This window comes from Nicotiana tabacum, chromosome 8, assembly GCF_000715075.1.
Source record: "Nicotiana tabacum cultivar K326 chromosome 8, ASM71507v2, whole genome shotgun sequence".
NCBI lineage: Eukaryota > Viridiplantae > Streptophyta > Magnoliopsida > Solanales > Solanaceae > Nicotiana > Nicotiana tabacum.
The window spans coordinates 136,178,882-136,201,157 of record NC_134087.1 but is presented as its reverse complement, the minus strand read 5'-3'; the positions used below and the strand labels follow the sequence as shown (position 1 = coordinate 136,201,157).

Genomic DNA, 22,276 nt, shown 5'->3' with positions numbered 1-22,276 from the left:
TCCAAAGTAAGTTGCTGCTGCCGAGGAGAAGTATGCCCGGTTAGAAGAGAGGCATAAGAGAGCCATGGAGAACAATAAAGTTTTCAACTCCACTGTTCGTGACCTTGATGTTAGCCTCTGGGCCACTATATCTAAGCAGGATAACCTTTTGACCATCTTCAGGAAGAACTTCAGCGTTGAGCGGCTTCCCTCATTATTGAAAAAATATATTCTATGTACATCATAAGGAGAAAAACCTTGGAAGAGGCCAAAGCGGGCGTCATTGACTTTGATGCCAAAATTTCTAAGGCCCATGATCTGGAGTCAACCGCCTGAAAGGATCTCTCGGTGCAACCTGATACTACCGACTCTTCTAGTTTTGGTTTCGAGTTCTCGGGAACTGAAGAAGAACCATAAGGGATGATCTTGAAGGCCAATATGGTGAAGGCCAGGATATTGAGCCGGCAGAGGACCCATCTACTTTTCCTTGGGGTGCAAATGCTTCCCTTCCTCCGGATTTCGAGGATGCAATAGCTTAGTTTTTTGCTTTCTTTTCCAAATTTTTGTACTTGTTCTACTTGGCACATTTGCTATATAAAACAGTATTTTTTTGTTTAATTATTGCACAAGTTTTTCTCTTTTGCGTACTTTTTGTTTAAGTATTGTGCAAGTTTTTCTCTTTGCATCAAATATGCAAGGCTTCGGGTGCATTTTTCTTCGATAACTTTTGGATTCCGGGCATGAGTTCTTTCGGAATCAACCCTTTACCATGAAGGTTTCATAAGAGAGGGCCCTCTTATATTTACGATACTCTTGAAGAGGATGTCTCTTATTCATCCGCACTAGCATTTGAAGTATTTGTTTAACTTTCAAATGATAAAATTAATTCATCGTTCAGATAAGAAACAAGAAAAAAATAAAAGGACTTTACTTTATTCATTCCATTTTCAAAAGTACATAAGCATTCATTGTGCTAAAAAGAAATTGCCATTACTTGTGGCTAACTTGTACAACTTGTTCCTACGGGGCTGGCCACGCGTCCCCGGTCCTGATGACACAACTTTGTTCCCGGATTTTGTTAGTCCCGGTAGATGTGGCAGTTATTGTCGTATTCTTATATCATTCTCCCCCCCTAAGTGTTCGAATGCGAAGAATGCAAATTTGAAAACTGGAAGTCTTGCTCCTTTTAAGAATACACTAGTGAATGGTTAGATAATCTTTAGTTCGATAGCAAGCTTCACTTACCTTCAGGAACTTTGCTATTGAGCCAAAGACTATCTAACAATCCCCCAGTGGCTTGCACTCACGAACGTCAGGTAATCTTTGGACCGATAGAAAATTTTACTTCCTAGTAGGAACTTTGCTAGCAAGTAAAAGATTATCTAACCTCTCCGTAGTGATACGTTGTCTACATGCCTTGTCATTTTAAGGTCTTATTTATGTTGACGAAGCTTCCTTCGTAGTATGCTTTCCGTTTCTGCCTCGTTAAAAACCTTGCCAGAAAAATCCAATTGGGACAAAAACCGAACGAAGGGAAAAAGAGTGCAGTAGATACTTTCAGTATAGGTGATACTTGTCAACAATAACATCTCTTAAGGTGCGCCACATTCCAGTTGATCAGCAACTTTACTTTGTCTTGATTTTCCAATTCATATTACCATTTCCCAATGATACCCTTCCCACGTTGGACCTAGCTTTCCTGCGTTGAGCTCCTAGGTGTTCTGAGTTACTTTCCTTAAAACTAAGTCTCCGACTTTGAAATAACGGATATTTGATCTTCGATTGTAATATCTTTCCATCCTCTGCTTTTGGGATGATGTCCTTATACGCGCTAAGTCCATGTGTTCGTCGAGCAACTCCAATTTTACCAATAATGCTTTGTTGTTTGTCTCTTCATCCGCCCAAAAATATCGCAAGGTAGGCTTCTCTACTTCCATTGGGATCAAGTATTCTGCTCTATAGACAAGAGAAAAAGGAGTCTCCCCCATGCTTGATTTGGTCGTTATTCGATACACCCATATTACTCCTGGTAGCTCTTCGGGCCATTTGCCTTTGGCTGCTTCCAATCGTTTTTTGAGATTTTGGATAATCACCTTATTTGTTAATTCTGGTTGACCATTTGCACTTGGGTGATAGGGTGATGATGTGATTCTTTCGATTTTCAAGTCTTCGAGGAATTTTATGACCTTTGCGCCTAAATATTGTAGCCCGTTGTCGCAGGCTATCTCTTTTGGTATCCCAAATCTGCAAATTATATTCTCCCACAAGAAATCTACCACTTTGCGTTCGCCGATCTTCTAGTAAGGACCTACTTTAACCGACTTAGAACAATAGTCAGTCAAAATATCTTACCTTACGGGGGCCGGTAGCAGCAAACCGACTATATCCATTGCCCAATTCATGAACGGCCAGGGCGACAAAATCGAGTACAATAGCTCTGTCGGTTGATGTACCAACGGTGCTTGGAGTTGAAGCGTCTTGTTCCATCCAGGGCCAGTAGTATCCTGCTCTAATTAGCTTTAACACTAACGAATACACACCCGAGTGATTTCCGCAAATCCCTTCGTGGACTTCTCTCATGACATAGTTAGCTTTAGAATCTCCCAAAACATCAAGCCAACAGGCCATGGAAGGATTTTCTATACAATTGTCCTCCCCTGAAGCTGTATCGAGCTATTTTGGTGGCGCAACACCCGAGATGCCTCGGATCTTCAGGCAGTGTTCCATGCTCGAGATAGTCAATGATCTTATTTCTCTAGTCTCAACCAAAATTGGTCGCGTTTACTTCTTAATAGTTGCCTGCGACCAATACCAAATTCATAAGTTGTACTACCGTACCAGAGTCTGATCCATTCATTTTCGTGGACAATCCAGATTGGCTAGGGCGTATGGACTTTCACTACATATTTTTACATGATTTCCTCTTTAGCTACGAAGATCCCGTAGACCTTATTTACCACCAATTGGGAATTGATTTCTATGACCTTGGAGTCCTGTCATCGGGCCAACTCAAGTCCTGGAATCAAAGCTTCATACTCTGCTTCATTATAAGTTAAAGGAACAGTTCTTATGGCCTGCCTTAGAGTTTCCTCCGATGGTATGATTAGTACTACACTGAGCTCGGACCCTTTCACATTGGAAGCTCCATTCGTGAACAGAGTCCAAACTCCTGATGTCGATTCTGACACCATCACTGCTTCTTTAGTAGCCAAAGGTAACAGTCCCGGGCTGAAATCGGCCATAAAATCAGCCAAAACTTGTGACTTAATCGTAGTCTTAGGTTTATACTCTATGTCAAATTCACTCCTTTTGACTGCCCACTTGGCCGACCTCCCTGAAAGTTCAGGTTAATGAAGGATATTCCGCAGGGGAAAGGTGGTTACCACAGCTATTGGATGATATTGGAAGGCCTAAGTTCTCGAGCAGCGACTGCGAGAGCTAAGGACAATTTTTCTAGATGTGGATAGCGAGTTTTTGTTCCTATTAAAATTTTACTAACATAATAGATAGGAGATTGCGTACCTTCATCCACACGGACCAAAACGACACTTACCGTAACCTCCGATATTGCTAAGTAGATCAGTAGTTGTTCGCCTTCCTCCGGTTTTGATAGTAATGGAGGAATCGACAAATACCTTTTTAATTCCTTCAAAGCATGTTGGAATTCCAGAGTTCATTCGAATTTGTTCTTCTTTTTGAGGAGTGAAAAAAAATGATGGTATTTTTTCGAAGACCGCGAAATGAATCTGCTTAAAGAGTCAAATATTTGATAGCTGGTCCGGGATATCCTCAATGGCTTTTATTTTATAGGGGTTGACCTTGATTCCCCTTTGTGACAAAAGGAATCCCAAGAACTTACTAGAGATGACTTCAAATAAACACTTTTTGGGGTTAAGCTTCATGTTGTGCTTTCTTAGGATGTCAAAGGTTTCTTGCAAGTGTTTACGATGATCACCTGCGTTCAAAGACTTAACCAGCATATCATGTATGTAAACTTTCATGGTTTACCCTATTTGTTTCTCAAACATTTATTTACGAGATACTGATAATTTGTTATGAACGAAGTTTTTTCTTGATCCTCCAGGTTCTTGATTTGATTGTACCCGGAGTAGGCATCGAGGAAACTCATTAACTCATGCCTAGTCGTTGCGTCGTTCATTTGATCAATGTTTGGCAACGAGAACGAGTCTCTGGGGCACGCCTTATTTAAATCCTTATAGTCCACGCACATGCAAAATTTATTATTCTTCTATGGAACTACTACTACTTTAGCTAGCCAATCAGGGGCACTTTACTTCTCAGATTGAACCGATATTGAGCAAATGCGTTACCTCTTCTTTGAAGAATTTGTTTCTGACCTCGGCAATATGACGCAAAATAGCCACTTCTAGTGGGATACTTGTCATATCCGCATGTGACCACGCAAAACAGTCGATGTTAAATTTATGAAATTTTATAAATCCTGACCTGGGTCGGGGTTTAGTCATGTCCCCAAGTGGAACTTTCTCTCCAAGAATTTTTTGAACAATGCGATTTGGTAAAGTTCTTCCGCTGTGGACTTTGTTGCGTCTGTTTCTTCTAGTGCTTGGAAATACCTTGGTACCTGATAGGATTCCGATTACTCCTCCCCTTTGTTAACTTTTCTTGGCATGGGAGCAGGCGTCGGTTTCTGTAATTGCTATGTTGCATGCTCCTTCACTTTGCTACTGGAAACTGAGATTGTGTTCATCACCCTTACCGCCAGTTGGTCACCTCTTATTTGTTTAATTCCCTCCAAAGTTGGTAATTTCAGCAATTAATGATATGTTGACAACACAACTTTTATCTCGTATAGGAACGGTCTCCCCAGTATAATATTATAGCTTATATCATCGTCAACTGCCTCGAAAAGGGTCATCTTCATCACCCTCTCGGCATTCGTGGGCAGAAAGATCATTCCTCGGGTTGATACTCTTGCTAGATTGAACCTAGTAAAGAGCTTTGTGGCAGGAATGATAACTCCACTGAGCTTGGCTTGCTCCAGCACTCTCCAAAGGATAATATTGGCTGAACTTCCTGGGTCCATCAAAACATGTTTAATTTTAAAATCTATGACATTTAAAGAGATTACCAAGGCATAGTTGTGCAGCAGCAATAGTCAATCTTTGTCTTCCTCAATGACTTCCTAGAGTCTCTTACTATAGGTCACTGACACCTTCGTCTTTTTTGCCATCGAAAATGTCACTTTATTGACCTCGTTCCCCTCGAAAATCATGTTGATCGTCAAACGTGGAGGATCTTCTCCTGCTTTGATGGTTCTGCATTATCATGATTGCAGTCGTAGTTGTTTTTACCCCGATCACTTAAGAATTCTCTGAGATGGCCATTTTTCAGCAATATCGGCACTTCCTCATGCAAATGAAGGCAATCCCATATCCGGTGGCCGTTGGTCCCATGGTATTCGCACTACAAATTAGGATCCCTTTGACAGGGATCCGTTCTTATTGGCTTCGTGAACCGTGCTTCCTTAATATTCTTCATAGCCGATACTAGCTCCACCATGCTGACGTTGAAGTTTTATTGGGAAAGACTGGGGTAGGAAGAGTCTCGAGAACCCGATATCTCCTTGTCCTGCATTGACTTGTTATTTCGGTCGCAATCAAGTCTCCTATTGGTTGTGAATTTATCCGCCGATCGAAAACCTCTACCGCTCCTTCAGCTCTTTCATAGGGCAAAAACCACCCTCTTAAGGACCTTCAATTTGTGATGAAATCATCCTTTGAATTATCCTTATTCTTCTCCTGGTCCCGACCTTGGTTGATGTTGGAAAACCGAGATGATCATCCTCAATTATTATCTTTGATTTGTACCGATAGTGAACATCTGCCCATGTTGTTGCCTGGGACTCGAGCACGCTTTCTTTCAATTTTCGGGAAGCATCGGAACTTCTCAAATTCAATCCTTTAGTGAATGCTTCAGCTGCCCATTCGTTTGATACGGCCGGTAGTATCATCCTTTCCTTCTGGAATTTGGTCACTATCTCCTGCAGCAATTCGAACTCTCCTTGTGCAATCCTAAATATGTCGGTCTTTTGGGCCTGTACCTCTCTAGCCCTGACATGGGCCTTGATAAAAGAATTCGCGAGAATCTCGAAGGAATTTTTTGAGTGGTCGGGCAAGAGCGAATACTATGTCAGGTCCCCCTTCGTTAGGGCCTCCCTGAATTTCTTCAATAAGACTGACTCAATCTCATAGGGAGCTAAATCGTTCCCATTCACCGCCATTGTATAGGTGTGATTTGCTCCTCTGGATCCAAAGTCCCATCATACTTCGGCATGTCCGGCATTTTGAACCGCTTCGGGATCAATTCCGATGTCGTGCATGGTTGAATGGCAACAGGGTGTACTTCTTTGAGTCTGGTCTTTGCAACACTAGTGGTGCGCCCAAAATTTGATCCATTCCGACATTTATTTCCCTCATAAACCGCATGAGTTCGGTTTTAAAGGGATCATTCTCATTTTTGTTACCGGATCTGCTACCATTCTCCCTGGCCTTATCGAAGCTGACTTCTCCCCTCAAGGTGTTGTTGTCGACCTTATGCGTTGTTTGGTTTATGGGAGCACCGGGAGGATCGGGAGGAACTGGACCTTATCTATTGCGTTGTTGGAAGCACCGGGCAATGCCCGCTTCAACTCCGTCATGACCTGATCTTGTCACGAGAGGTGGCCCATAATGGCTTTTCGTTGCTCCCTCGGGATCCTTACTGTTTCAACAACGTGCTCGTCTTCAGCATCATCAAGAATTCCCTCTCAAACATGTCACGAATATTGCCCATCGTAGATCGGCATGGCCTCATCCCCCTCATTGTAGGTATCACTGATCGAATCTTCGTGCTGAGGCTGATTTCCTTGGGCCACAACATTGTATGCGATATTGACATCATTATCTGCCAATTTATAGGATTTTTGCTAAGAATAAGAAATCGAACAGGTTAGTAATGGATACAGGGATCAACTCAATTACACGGCTGTCTAAGCCCCACGGTGGGTGTCAAACTATTTAGCCGTAAAATAGTACACTTGAATTTGTACGTGGTTTATAGACAAGTGAATCAATTTATTTTTTGTGTACGGCAAAAATCAGAGGGTCCGATTTTGTGACCATTGAGGCACCTCGTAAAAGACCATCCCCGGAAGGCTTGAAGTTCAGCTTGGGGCTCAACCCCGAGGGTTCCCAATGATCGACCTCGATGCAGTACAAATCAACGGCTATGATGGACTAACGGGAAGTTCTCAAGGCACGTGACTAAAGCTAACCAAGTCTATGCAGCCTGCTCAAGCCCGTACCATGGCATTAAATGGTTGTACCAGTCGTATATCTTTGTAATAAATGCGTTTGTACTATGTTGGGATTCCCCTTGATATATATAAAGGGGGCCCTTGTCATTTTGTAACATAATATACAACATTAAATACAAGAACAAGAACATTCTCTGCTCTCTAACTCAGACACATTCTCCCTTGATTTTGTTATTTACATTGATTGCTTACACTTACTGCGTTCCATTAAATGTTCTTCATTTATTGCCCATTATTGGTCATAAAGAGCCTTCATCAGATCTCTCATACTGTTAGCCCTTCATCGGTTGTCCATAGCTTAGTATCGAGCTCGACCCCGAGGCCCCGTATAATCAGGCTCGATGCCCCGATTCTCAGCCGCTTGGTTTGCTTAAAAACACTATTTTCAAGTTCTTACCTTAGCTCCTAATCTCAGAATCAGCATCTATTTCCTAACAACTAGCATAAAAATAAATCACGTATATTTAAAACCACAAAATCAAATCTAATTGTAATTATCATTTTCAAGGTAAACAGTTTGGCACCCACCGTAGGGCTAAAAATAATAGTGATTGTTTTCTTACTGGTTTAACACATAACACAAGTTATCTTTCACGTTTTTTCTTGTCCAATAATCTTTGATTTCAGGTCAAATTGTCTAACTCAGTGAACGCATTTGAAAACAACGGTCTTGAAGACCATGTAGAGAATGGTGTAGCTGTCCCAGGTATTGGTGTACCACCACGAAACCCAGAGGACGCACCAGAGCCAATCCCCACGGATGTGGTCTCACATGATGCTCAACACGTCGATATAAGCTCCCACACTAACAGGAGAGTACACTAAAGAGACCAACAAGAAGCTCAGAAAACCCAGCTCGGGAGGAGCAAGAGGTTAGCCTTCACGTTATTTTTGAAATATTGCAGGCACAATAGCTGGCGATTGCTCAACTGCAAAGGCATAAAAAACTCCAAGAACAGCAGCACCGGAAATGGCTCCTCGAGCCAAACAGGTACTGGAAAGATCGAGTAACAACGGGTCAGCAATCGCCCCCGCTATTTTGAAGATGCTCGAGGACCTCACAATGATGATTGAATCGGGCAAAAAAATGATAGAAGCCAATGACAAAAAGGTAGAGACCTACAACTCGAGGGTCGATCAGATCCCGGGCGCACCCCTAATCCTGAAGGGTGATGATTTAAAGAAATTCGTGCAAAAGCCATTCCCGTCAAATGCCGCACCAAAGCCCATTCCGAAGAAATTCAGAATGCCCAATCTTCCAAAGTACAATGGAACCTCGGACCCCAACGAGCACGTCACTGCTTACACTTGTACGGTGAAGGGCAATGACCTAACAGACGATGAGATCGAATTCGTCCTGCTAAACAGTTCGGAGAAACACTCTCGAAAGGTGCCATGATATGGTATCACAGCCTAGCTCCGAATTCAATAGACTCATTTGCCATGCTGGCTAACTCTTTCATAAAGGTACATGTCGGTGCCATCAAGGTGGCTACAAGGAAATCCGACGTCTTCAAAATCAAACAAAGGGAAAACAAGATGCTACAGGAGTTCGTATCTCGCTTTTAATTGGAGCAAATAGAATTACTAGTGGTGTCCGATGACTGGGTAGTGCAGGCCTTCACCCAAGGCTTGAATGAGCAAAGCTCGATGGTTTCGAAGCAGCTGAAGCAGAATTTGGTTGAACACCCCGTCGTGACTTGGTCGGATGTCCACAACCGATATTAGTCGAAGATTAGGGTCGAGGACGACCAACTGGGAGCCCCCTCGGGCTCGGTATATCCAAGTAGACTTCTGCAAAGGAACCAAAGACAAACAAGGAAAGGTACCAACCATACACCAAAGATAGGAGAAATGCCCCAAGGCGTAACACACCACGAAATGATCGAAGAACCGACCGAGGCCAGAATCCTCAGGGACTTGTGAGTAGAGTGGAATTCGACAGGCATACAGGACAACAGAGGCACCCCACCTATCGAAGTACAACTTCAACGTCGACGGTTTAGGCATCGTATCAGCCATAGGTAAAATCAAAACCAGGTGGCCAAGGCCCGTACAATCAAATCTGTCATAGAGAAACCCTAACATGGTGTGCAAATTTCACGGCACACATGGTCACAAGACCAAAGATTGCAGACAGCTCCGAGAAGAAGTAGCCCGACTACTCAGCAGAGGACACCTTTGAGAGTTCCTTAGTGACCAAGCCAAATATCAGTTCCGGCAAATAGAGGCAAACAGGAAAAATGAACCACAACATGTCATCCACATGATCATGGGAGGAATCGACGTCCCACAGGAACCCACTATCAGAAGAACAAAAATCACTACAAGAAAAATGCTCGATAGCAAAGAGAAAACTAGTCCCTAAAAGCAAGGAATTGGTCCCAAATGGTCAATAGCAACCAGATAATCTAGTCCTTATAGCTTCCGCCACTAAAGGTCATTAAGGACTAGATGAGTCCCTAAAGAAACAAGTTACAAGTCCCTAAATCACATTCAATTTGCAACTAGAAAATCAAGTATATTAATATATAAATGATATTGCTTTTCATAAAATATTACCAAAAAATGATCAACATCAGTTAGTTGCACAGTATATCAATGATGTAAGCTAGTCACAATATAGTGTTCATAAACATTTAGCAAAAAACTACATATCACTAATATCCCTCAATTGTAATGTACAATTTTCTTGACATTCCCAGCAAAAAGATGGTTCAATCTATATGTCGTTAAAAATCTGCTTCTTGTAAACTTTAATATCCAAAACCTGTAAAAGGGATAAGAAATTTTAGTTAGAAAAATTGTAACTGTGTGGACGGAACAAAATCAGGTCTAGATAGAGAAAAAAGAAGAACAAAAAATTATTGGCTAGACACCATTGTTCCCTTTCATCACTTGAAAAAGTTGTCTTAAGTTATCTATAGGGACAAAGAATTGAGATAAATAGTTTAACTTAATGCAGCAAATCACAGTCTGTTATTTGTTCTGCTCTTAGCAAAAGGCTCCCATTCAAATGAACCAAATATCTATCTATTTTCAATACTAAATGACAGGAGATATGAATTACTCATGAAGAATAAGGATAATTTGTATGAATTTTCCAGTTAAGGCCCTGCAATATCACCAGTTAAATTTCTTATTACTTATTGGTCAAAGAGGTCCAAACACAAACTTATACCTTCACAATTCCATTCATATGTTTTCTAAGGTTTACCATGCTAAGAGTATTAGAAATGGGCAGAGTGTTGCCATCAAAGTCATAGACAAGGAAAAAGTTCTAAGGGTTGGACTTGTGAATCAGATCAAATGGAATATATCTATTATGAGACTAGTTAGACATCCTAATATCGTGCACCTTTACGAAGTCATGGCCAAGAAAATTAAGATTTATTTCGGGATGGAGTATGATAAATGAGGTGAACTCTTTAACAAGGTAGCGAAAGGAAACATTAAAGAGGACGTTTCACGAAGTTATTTTCGACCATTGATAAATGTTGTAGATTTTTTGCCATAGCAGGGGTGTCTATCACTGGGATTTAAAACTTAAAACTTACTGTTAAACGACGATGAAAACTTAAAAATTTCAGATTTTGGTTTAAGTGCTCTTGTCGAGTCAAAGCACTAAGACGGACTCCTACACACTACGCGCAAGACTCTAGCTTATGTTGCTCCGGAAGTGCTCAATAGAAAAGGCAATGATGGTGGAAAACTGATATTTGGTCATGTGGGGTTGCCCTATTCGTGTTGTTGGCTGGTTATCTTCCATTTCAGGACTCAAATTTAATAGAAATGTACAAGAACATGAGGTGTTGAGAAAGGACCAAAAACAGGTCTAACTGCGGGTGTTAAACCAGGCTGCCCCAGCCCATATGGAGGTGCTGATGTTGGAGGTGGACTCCCTCCATCATTAGGCATACCGGGCTGCATCTGTCTAAAAGTAGAGATCCCTGGTCCAACCATAGGGCCAAAATTAGGGTGAGCATGCCGAAAAGCAGAAGTATCAGATCCAACTACTGAAATAGATTATTTTAAAGGACTTGCACTCTATGGAACATCAAAAGGTGTAGTAGCATGCCTTTAGGGAAAGGTTGGTCGATTGGGATATTTGGTGCCCATGATCACAAAGGATCACTTCCTGATGTTTTTCCACCAAAAAAAAAACAAAAGACATGTCATTATTATATTAGCACAAAAAAAGCAATGCAAGACTTATACATCAACCGAGAATAGTAGGAAAACAAAATATTAGCAGAGTTAAAGTACAATGCAAGACTGCAAAAGGGGAAAAAGGCAAAAAATAAAGATAAGGACAAAGGATAAGTAAAATAGCTCTGTCTAAGTAGATAAATACTTCATCGGAAGCTATTATCATTTTGTCAATGAGCAGTCCGACGAGTTTGACAGCAAAGAAGGAATAGTTCAGAGAAAGAGGGATAGGGCAAAGGAAAATATCAGTTGTATTTCCTTTTAATGCGAAGATGTACTTATAGATTGAATTGTTGATAAGCTTTCCTTATATGTACCAGTTTTTTTAATTTTAATAAACTATCAATTTTAATGAATTTATTTACACTCTGTATAAAAACTAAATGGTTAGGATCTAGCTTCAGCAAATACAGAGGAAAAGCAAAAAGTGGCTAGGATTCCAAACTTGAAATCATTTGATATCATTTCGTTTTATGCTAAGTATGATTTATCCAAATTATATGAGGAACTTTTTTAAAGAATGAAGCTAAATTCACATCCTGGAAACTAGCGTCCGACATAATGTCCAAGCTGGAAGATACCGCTAAATGCCTTAAACTAAATGAAGGCCTAAGACCAGTTTTTCAGGATATTGTTTGGACATGCAGAAGAATAACAACCTCAGCAATCAAAAAATCAATATATAACCAATGCCTAACAAGCAGAGCACAAGAGTTCAAACTAGAGATGAACCTAGAAGCCGTAGAACTTTTACCTTGTATGTGCTTCTTTTAATCATTCATCGTCCATTAAATATTATTACTGATATCCTCAACAACATATTAGTATCAATATATTATTATCACTTTCAACAACTAGCGTCTCTGGTATGGGTTATCAAACTTCAACCACTAGCGTACATTAAGAAATCAGTAATAAGACAAATAACTATGCACAACCAGCAAATTCAGAATCAACAGAAGATATAAATTTCACAAAGGATATTTAATAACATACACTTAAATCAACAAAATAAATTGATTTTTCAGGTAAGTTGTTACTCACTTGGTATCATCAAGGATCTGAATAGTCATTCTCCTGAACTGGAGGCGGGAAATTAGTTTGTTGTGCTAATAATAATTCTTTTAATTGCCTCAGTTCTTTTAATTGCACCCCAATTAAATAGGTTTCGTCAAGTCGGTTATCAACAAGTTACATCCATTGCTTACTTGGTGTCATAACCTTGGATAGTAAATAAAAAAAAAAGTTTAAACAATTAAGATAACAAAAGTATTCAGATGCACATTACTTAAAAAAAGTACTAAGATACACATTACTTGTTATCAAACTTGTCAAACTCATATTTATAACTAAACTTCCTACGATTTCACAAGAATGAGATAAACTATAAGTTTATATGCATAACATATAACACATAATTGCTCAAGAAAATGAGAAATTAAAACACATAAGCTACTTCATAGCTAAATCACTGATTTTCTTTCTTAAAGGCTAGATGCATAGAAAGCATTTGGTTGAGCTCCGGAAAAATGGTGGTGACACATTAGAGTTTTACAAGGCATGTTCTTGTTTAAATTCTGAGAATAGTTATAACATTGTGCATAATGAACTCTCCTGCAATTATTGGAAGACCATAGTGATTTAACAGATTCTTTGACCTTAAAAATGGCAATTCTACAAGAACCTCTCTTCGGGATTAAAAGATATTGTCTGGACATCTAGAAAAAAACTATGAAGAAAAAAAGTTTTTTTCTTGTAATCAACACAATTTTGTTCTGGGCAACAAAAACTATTGACTTTTCACTCTGCTGAAGGTCAGTGATGTTCGGCCAAAAATGCGTATATTTATCCATTGTTATCTTATATTCTAATACTTTTAATCATCATTTGAGTATTAGCTATATTACTTTGTGCTTAATACTATATTTTAACTGTGTAGGAATAAAGTGGTGTGAAGATAAAAGGATTTGGAGCAAAATTAATTAAAACACGGAAGAAAAAAAAGGAAATTAGATAAGGAGACAATGGGGGGACACCCTTTGGTTTTTGTCCCCTCAAGTGTTGGACAATTGAAAAAGAAATACAATTCCAAAAGAAGAATGGATCCGAAGAACGCAAAAATATTCTGCCTCCGGCGCCACGGCTAGCGCTAGGCGCTGGTCTGGACGCTGGGGCGGGGATTTCTTCTATTTTGTTCTGGACAAGGTTATTTTGGTCCTATACGACTTTAACTCGTATAAAAGGAGTTCTAAACTTATTTTAGAAGGGAGAGAACATACTTTGAAGGAGAATTCACGTGGGGCAACATACACCACGCTTGGAGGAGGCTTCTAACTAATTTTTCTTCTCTTCTCTTCCTTTAATTTTATAGTTTCTTAGTTCTAGAGTTTTGGGTGCTACATGAACGTTGTAATTTGAAGTTTAAATTGTTCTTATTATTTTATCATATTGGTTTATTTATTCAATCTTGAGCTTAATTATTTGATTACTTGATCACCAATTGAATAGTATCTACGAATCTAGGATTGAACTCGGGAGAGGGAATTCTAGATTGCATATAAGATTGAGCAGAGCAAGATCTTAACTCTGAGGGGGAGCAGATTTGCGATTAGGATAGGAATATACCTAATTGCCTTGCTTGGTTACTATACGGGAATTATTAATGCATTCTTGTTAATCCTAATTTCATAGGAATATAGGTGTTAGGTTAGCTTGAATAGGCGAGTTGTACTTAGGGAGAAGGCTATGAGCAATATTAACCCTGTAAACCAATAAACCAGATAAATTAATTAGACGATTTAAGTGAAAAACTCAACGGGATTGTTAGCTAACCCATAGCTCTAGAATATTCACTCACATTGAATTCGTCTCTATAATTTTCCAACTTGTTTTATTTATTCTCTTAGATTGTTACGTTAGATTAGTTTTATCTAAATATTCATACGTTAGGATTTGCTTGAATAGATTAACTGTTTGAGTTTAATTTAGTTAATAGTTAATCACAAGTCCATGTGGGTACGATATCTGGACTTACAATCCTATATTATTTGTCGACCACGTATACTTGTGTATGCGTTTGGGAGCAACAAGTTTTTGGCGTCGTTGCCGGGGACTAAGAAATTAACTATTCTACTAAATTATACTTTTACTATTATCTTTACAAGTTTTATTTTTCTTTCTTTGTAAATATTTTTAATTTTATAACTATTTCATTGATTTTTCTCTTAGAGTGTTTCTAGTTCTCTCGGCATGACATTTGGGGATGAAGCATACCGAGATAAGGTTATTGATGAAGATGCATGGTTGACGGAAGATTTTTATGGCCCGTATTTTTGGGCTTGTCATGACCTGACATCTTGCAAGCCTGAATTTGAATATGGGAGTAAGGGTTGGTATTGTGATGAACATTATCGATTAAGAGAATATGCGCAACGGCATTGTTTGTTAACAACGTTGTTAAATGATTGGTCTAAGGAGAGAGTTGATCTTGCACAAGAAATTGACAGGTTTAGCTTGGCTGTGCGGAACTTGGATGCAGATATGAGTGCAAAGGTTGATGCATGTAACGCCCAACAATTTAGTGATAAGTTGTGTGAAGCTGAAAAAGTTCTTCTAGACCAAATTGAGGAGCTAAAACGAGAATACCAATTATTAGACCAAAATATTATTAATGATGCCAAGGTCAACGAAGAGTGCAAAATTGAGGATGTCAAAGATAATGCAATTTTGGAGTTGGAGCGTATTGGACCTCATTCTAAACACTTTTCAACATTGTGTTTGGTTGATGACATGGAAATTGATCCATTCGAGCATATGGAGGAGTCAATAGATGAGGAACAAAGTATTTATATTGTGAAATTTGCTATACCGAGGAGGCAAAATGACATCCCGCACTTAAGGGCCAAGAAGTGCAAGATGCGATATGTATTGCTTGTTTTTTTTTATTTTTACACCACCGCCCAGGAACGTGATACAAAAGTTGATGCAAAATTGGGGGCGCAATTCATGTCTTCAAGGTGGAAGGAAAAGCGATGAAAGTGATGGCGTCGTTCCGCGACATTAAATCAAGAGCTTGTTGGGAGGCAACACAATTTTATTTTTCTTTTTTTCTTTTGTTTATTTTTTATTGTGTTATTTGTTTTTTGTAGTATTATTTTTGTGTTTTGTAGGAGTAGGAGTATGAAATCAAAGCCAATAGGCATGTGCAAAAGCGAGCAGTGGTTGAAACTAAGTGTGAGGTACCCGCACAAGGGATCATACCTAAGAGAAGTCTGAGTATCCCGTGAGCTGTTAATTCTTCGGCCTTTGGCTTACCGGGGAATTTCTTTTACCCTCTTGTTATTTTCAGTGTGCATTGAGGACATGCACAATTTTAAGTGTGGAGTGAGGAGATTGTTTGGGTGATTTTCTATGCTATCCTAGATTTGTTGTAGTATTTTTCTTAGTGTAGTTACTTGTGCTAAAAATAAGATAAAAACAAAAATAAAAAAATCAGAAAATTGAGACTTTTCCTGATGATGGATTTTGTGGACAGCTTTCTTGAGGGATTAAGGTCCAATAAAATAAAAAAAATCTACAAATATTTTCTTTTTGTTATAGTTAGTTTTAGTTAGGTAATAATCCCCCTTGGTTTTTCGTTGTGCATCGGTTCTTTTCTTGGGGATGTAACTTGAATTGGGTAATTTTTTATTTTTTATTTTATTTTTAGGATTAGATTTATTTAGGAGTAGAAAAAGAGGGAGAAGAAAAAGCTTTGTGACTTGTTTGGTACTAGCATATTTGGGCTGAGTTTGAGTAGTACTTTCCTCTGAGTGCTTGAGTAATGAATAAAGTAGCAAACTTTCGACGCCTACGCTCAAGGTTGTGACTCTGTATATAGCTTATTCTTATTTTGTCATTCGCTATGACCCTGTCTATCGTAGAGTAGAATTGATCCATCTTGAGTGATACTTGTGCCATGTGTGGTAAGGATTTCTTGCATATTCCATGTTATGCATCTTAGTCTAGAACTTGCCCTGCATGTTATTGAAGCGAAATAAATGTGTTGCTCTGTTTAGAAGATGATAATAGGCTTTCTTTGATATGTCTGGTGAATTTTAGCCTTTTCAGATATTGTACCACTAGTTAGCCCTTTGAGCCTGCAACCTTTTGTTTGATAGCCGTATTTTCTCCTTGATCCTTTTATTGAATCCCTAGCTTTTGCACCCTACTTCCTTGAGCATTGTTTCGTAGACCGTGATAGTAATTGATAAATTTGAAGAATGAGATGGTTAAGTGAGAAATGGTGACCAATGATGGCTGAAAGGGAATGAAAAGGCTTTCTTGAGAAGGAATGTGACATAAAGAGAGGGCTGAAAAATAAAGTGAAGAGTAGAAAATAATGGGTGATGAAGTCTAAAAGTGCAAAGTGCTTAGGGAAGTGTAAGTCACTATTATATAATTCTCCTACCCGTTCCTTAGCCAACATTACAACCCGTCAAAGTCCTTTTTGATTCTATTCGAGCATACTTAATTAGTAGAGATGTACATAATGGGCAAGCCTATGGTTCTTTGTGCATACATGTGAGTTTCTTTGTGAGTGCGAGAGTTGTTCTTTGATGCAAAGTCCTTAAATTATATTCATTCTTTGATTTGAGTGTATAGACTATTATTCTTGTGAGGGCTCTTGTTTCATGATAGATAGGTGATGTTATTAGCTTTATTTGACAGAATAGGTGAGCGAGCTTAAATTTGGTGAGTTAGAGTCCCTCTTTGAGGTTTGGAGGTTACAAGTTTGTTGTTCGTTTGTGACTTGTATATCTTGCACGATGATGAGGAAGCGTATATCTAATGGTTTGAGTTGCTATAGGGCCTAATTGTTAATATCAATCGAAGTGGTGATATTTCTAGGCTTGATTTATTGAGAATGGTTTTAATGCTTACTCGAGGACGAGCAAGAGTCTAAGTGTGGGGTGTTGATGTTCGGCCAAAAATGCATATATTTATCCATTGTTATCTCATATTCTAGTATTTTTAATCGTCATTTGAGTATTAGTTATATTACTTTGTGCTTAATACTGTATTTTAACTGTATAGGAATAAAGCGGTGTGAAGATAAAAAGATTTGGAACAAAATTAATTAAAACGCGAAAGAAAAAGAAAGGAAACTAGACAAGGAGACAATGGGGGGACACCCTTTGGTTTTTGTCCCCCCAAAGGTTGGACAATTGAAAAGGGAAACACAATTCCAAAAGAAGAACGGATCTGAGGAACGCAAAAATATTCTGCCTCCGGCGCCACGGCTAGCGCTAGGCGCTGGTCTGGACGCCGGGGCGGGGATTTCTTCTATTTTGTTTTGGACAAGGTTATTTTGGTCCTATACAACCCTAACTCGTATAAAAGGAGTTCTAAACCTATTTTAGAAGAGAGAGAATATACTTTGAAAGATAATTCATGTGGGGCAACATACACCACGCTTGGAGGAGGCTTCTAACTAATTTTTCTTCTCTTCTCTTCCTCTAATTTTATAGTTTCTTAGTTCTAGAGTTTTGGGTGCTACATGAAAGTTGTAGTTTGAAGCTTGAATTGTTATTATTATTTTATCATATTATTTTATTTATTAAATCTTGCGCTTAATTATTTGATTGCTTGATCACCAATTGAATACTATCTACGAATCTAGGATTGAACTCGGGAGAGGGAATTCTAGATTGCATATAAGATTGAGTAGAGCAAGATCTTAACTCTGAGGGGGAGCGGATTTGCGGTTAGGATAGGAATATACCTAATAGTCTTGCTTGGTTACTATACAGAAATTATTAATGCGTTCTTGTTAATTCTAATTCCATAGGAATATAGGCATTAGGTTAGCTTGAATAGGTGAGTTGTACTTCGGGAGAAGGCTACGAGCAATATTAACCCTGTCAACCAATAAACCAGATAAATTAATTAGACGATTTAAGTGAAAAACTCAACGGGATTGTTAGCTAACCCATAACTCTAGAATATTCACTCACATTGAATTGGTCTCTATAATTTTTCAAATTGTTTTCTTTAATCTCTTAGTTTGTTACGTTAGATTAGTTTTAGCTAAATATTCATATGTTAGGATTCGCTTGAATAGATTAATTGTTTGGGTTTAATTTAGTTGATAGTTAATTACAAGTCCCTGTGGGTACGATATCTGGACTTACAATCCTATATTACTTGTCGACTACGTATACTTCCGTGTGCGTTTGAGAGCTATAGTCAGCAAATTGCTATTAGGATCGAGGAGATTACAGGGGATTTGTCGGTGACTAATGATAGACAAAAAGGAGTTGATGATAAGGTAGGTTCAGGTGATCGAATAACAATGCAAGAGGATGGTTTGAATCGAGCAAACAATGGTAGTAAGCAGCAAGGAGTTACAATGGTGGCTCAAGAAGGTAACAGTGATCGAGCTATTGTAGATCGAGTGGAGCATGTTGTAATGCCTGAAGCTATTGTTGCTATCAGTAGTGACATTACTGCTTTTTCAGGTCAAGTTGAAGCTAGGAAAAATATTGAGGGTGTAGGTGTGGAGCAGGTCAAGAAAAAGCCAACTAGAGAGGATAGGAGGTTGAAGGATATTCTTGCTGGTACGATTTTCGCGAGGATGTACATAGCTACTGTTGGTGCATTGAAGGCTGCTGATGATCGAGCTAATACCTCAAACAAACCTGATATGGTTCAACTGGTTGGGGCATCTGATAATGTGAAGGAGTTACAAGGTCATCAGTTGGTGAAGGAAGTAGCAGCGTTGATGAAGTCTCAAAATCAAAGTCCTATTACTGCGATGAAGTTTTCAAAGGATGGGAATTCAAGTTTGAAGGTTGTTAATGCTGTGAATACAACTGGCGTGGCTGTTTTAGATAGTTCACTTGCTACAGGTGATGAGGCAGATGTTTAGCAAGTTCAAAAACCAGTAGCTGATGCAACAGGAAAGGGAAAAATATGGACATGAAAGTGTTCAAGTTGCTGCAAATTCCAGTAGCAATTCTGATGGGAATATTGGTGCACCTATATCTAGATTGAATGCCTATAAATTGGGCAATAATGACAAGAAGAATATGGTGGAAGGCTGGACCACAGTGGCTTGCAAAAAGATTTCTACAACACAAACCATAGTGTGTGTACATGTAATATTTTTGCAGAAATTTTTTATTTTCCTATATTGTCAGCTTTATTCGAACCAAAAGTTAAAAGGGACATCATCTCTTGACCACTCATAACTATTTTCCTATATAAGCTTGGTTGGACTAGACAACATCGTATAAGATAAAAGTTTACAAGTAATGTATGATATATGTTTAAAAAGCAGGAACATGAGCTCAAGAGACTTGAAGGTCATAGAATTGGGAAAAAAAGAGAGAAAGGAAATGAAATCACGAAGAATCAAAAAAGTGCTAACAACAATGTACAATGGAGTTGGCTCTAAGAAGAGTCAAATTAAATCAATTACATACGAACGTAACATAATATGTTACATTGCTAATTTACATTACTGTTTCTCTTCATCTAATTTTTAAAAATATTAAATTTGGGTGATAAGTTGGCTATACAATTTAAAGAACCGATAAAAATCATGGTAAAGAAACTGCACTAGAGCACATAATAATAAAAAAATTCAACCAATTAATCACCTCATATAAAAAACCACAAGACATCCTACAAAATTTTCATCATAGAGATAGAAAGATGCAAAGAAGTGAAAGGACTCATAACCAGAAGTGCGCCTCCATTATGACTATAAGCCTCTGTTAATCTTTTGATTCTTCACCTAAGTCTCGGCTTCATCTTTTAACTTTTTCTTCTTTAATTTTCTTGTATACATACACACACTCCGTCTCTTTTTGTGTTTTTGACTGCTTTGGAACCTTAGATCATTAAGTTATACAATGTGATTCACTCCATTTTTGCTAGATTTTATCTCAAATCATTTGAATTCCAACTGAAGTCTCCATCTTTTTCTTTAAATTGCAGGTTTTATTTATTTAATAAGCCCATAACTATGGAGTTAGGGGATAACAAGATTTTTGAAGGTAGGGTTGCTACTAGCAGCGACTCTACTGGGAGACAAACTCATGACCCTTCAAGCAAGTCCCCAGAAGAATTGTATAACGCAAATCTCAAAGGAGAAAACCATCGCAGAGACGAAACTCTACAAGAAAAACTCAAATTTCTCCTCTTTGACCTACGAGCCCCATCTTTAAACTAATATTCTCACTTTTATCACTCACACAATAACTATCACTATTCTAAACAACCCAATTGCATAAAACAACTAAAGAAACAGAAAATTACAGAACCCGATTTTTGATTTCTGGTTCAATCAGAAAAAAAACAAGAAGAAGAAACAAGGAAACGAAACAGATAAAAGAGAAAGAAATTAAACTTTTTATCTAAAAGAAATTAAATTACTCTTGATTAGGCAGATAATCCAATGGTAGAGTTTGTGTAAAGTATCAAAATTTGACCCCAACCTTCTGAGTTTGAGGTGATGAATTTTGCAACCTTTTGAGTTCTGACTGATGAAGTTTGCAACCTTCTGAACTTTGAACAGAATTGAAGTCGCCGCTTAATTAGGGATTGCAGTGTGAAAGTGAATTTTTGGGAGAGATTTTAGGGTGAAAGTGAATTTTTGGAGGGATTTTACAGTGAAAATATATTTTTGGGGTTTTTTTTACTTTACTTTCAGATTCTGGCCTCTATCCCGCTAAAATCGAGTATTAGAGACCAGGTATTAAATTCTTTTTAGACTAGAATAAGGCATCATTTGTTTTTTTTTAAATATTAAGACGTCTGAATCTGAATACACATCTGAATATCAAGATGTGTATTAAGATTAAGACATCTAAATTTGTATATGCATCTGAATATTAAGATATGTATTAAGATCTGAATACAAAATGATTAAGACTATTTGTTTTTAATATCTGAGTGTATAAAATTTATCTTTATTTGAAAGTTAATAAACATAAAATTCAAATAAAATACTAATTAATCTAGTATTCTATCAATAAAATATTTTTTTTAAGATATAGTAAATGCTGGTGGTGATGGCTAATGGTGGTGCTTGTGAATGCCGACTAGAGGTGGTGGTTGGTGGTAGGTTTGGTTGATGGTGGTGGTTCTTGGTAGTAGCTAGTGGTGATTAGCAGTGGTGGCGATTATGATTTAGGATGGTAGTGGTGAGTGGTGATAGTTAATAATGGTGGGTGGTGGTGGTAGTTGTATTTAAGGAAGGTGGTGGTAGGTGGTGGTAGTTTATAATGATGGGTAGTACTGGTTATGATTGTTGATGGTGATGGGGTGGTTAATTGTGGTAGTTGAGGTGGATGAGTGTTTGTGGTTAAGAATGATGGTGGTGGAAGTGGTGCGGATGACGGGTGGTGGTAGTCGATTATAGTGGTGGCTATGATTGAGGATGATGGTGGTGATGGATGTTGAGTATGGTGGTGGTGATGGCATGGTGGTAGTTGATAATGGTAGGTGATGACGACAATTAATAATGAATATGGATGACAGCATCTTAATGAAATTAAGTCTCTATTATGGATCTTAATCATACAGACCTATTCAGACCCATTAAGTGGTTGTGAAGTAAAAAAACAAACACACTTAATGGTTAAGATCTGAATAATTAAGATGCAGACTTCAAAAACAAACACACTTAATATTTGAGATCTGAATGATCAAGATTCAGACATCCATTAAGTGCAAACAAATGAGGCTTAAGTCTAGTCGTGTATT

The 22,276-nt window shown here is 38.4% G+C and overlaps 1 long non-coding RNA gene across 2 annotated transcripts; it reads right to left on the bottom strand.

Annotated features, from left to right (window-relative positions):
* Nucleotides 1–9,897: 9,897 nt before the first annotated feature.
* On the bottom strand, nucleotides 9,898–21,242 carry LOC107767912 (uncharacterized). 2 transcript variants are annotated; one of them, XR_012694230.1, is made up of 4 exons: nucleotides 20,945–21,242; nucleotides 12,569–12,745; nucleotides 11,394–11,453; nucleotides 9,898–10,085 (listed from the first exon to the last, which is right to left on the bottom strand). It is a non-coding gene; the product is annotated as an uncharacterized LOC107767912 (long non-coding RNA). The 2 variants fall into 2 exon arrangements; XR_012694229.1 differs by having other exon boundaries at nucleotides 21,007–21,238.
* Between the last annotated feature and the right edge of the window lie 1,034 nt (nucleotides 21,243–22,276).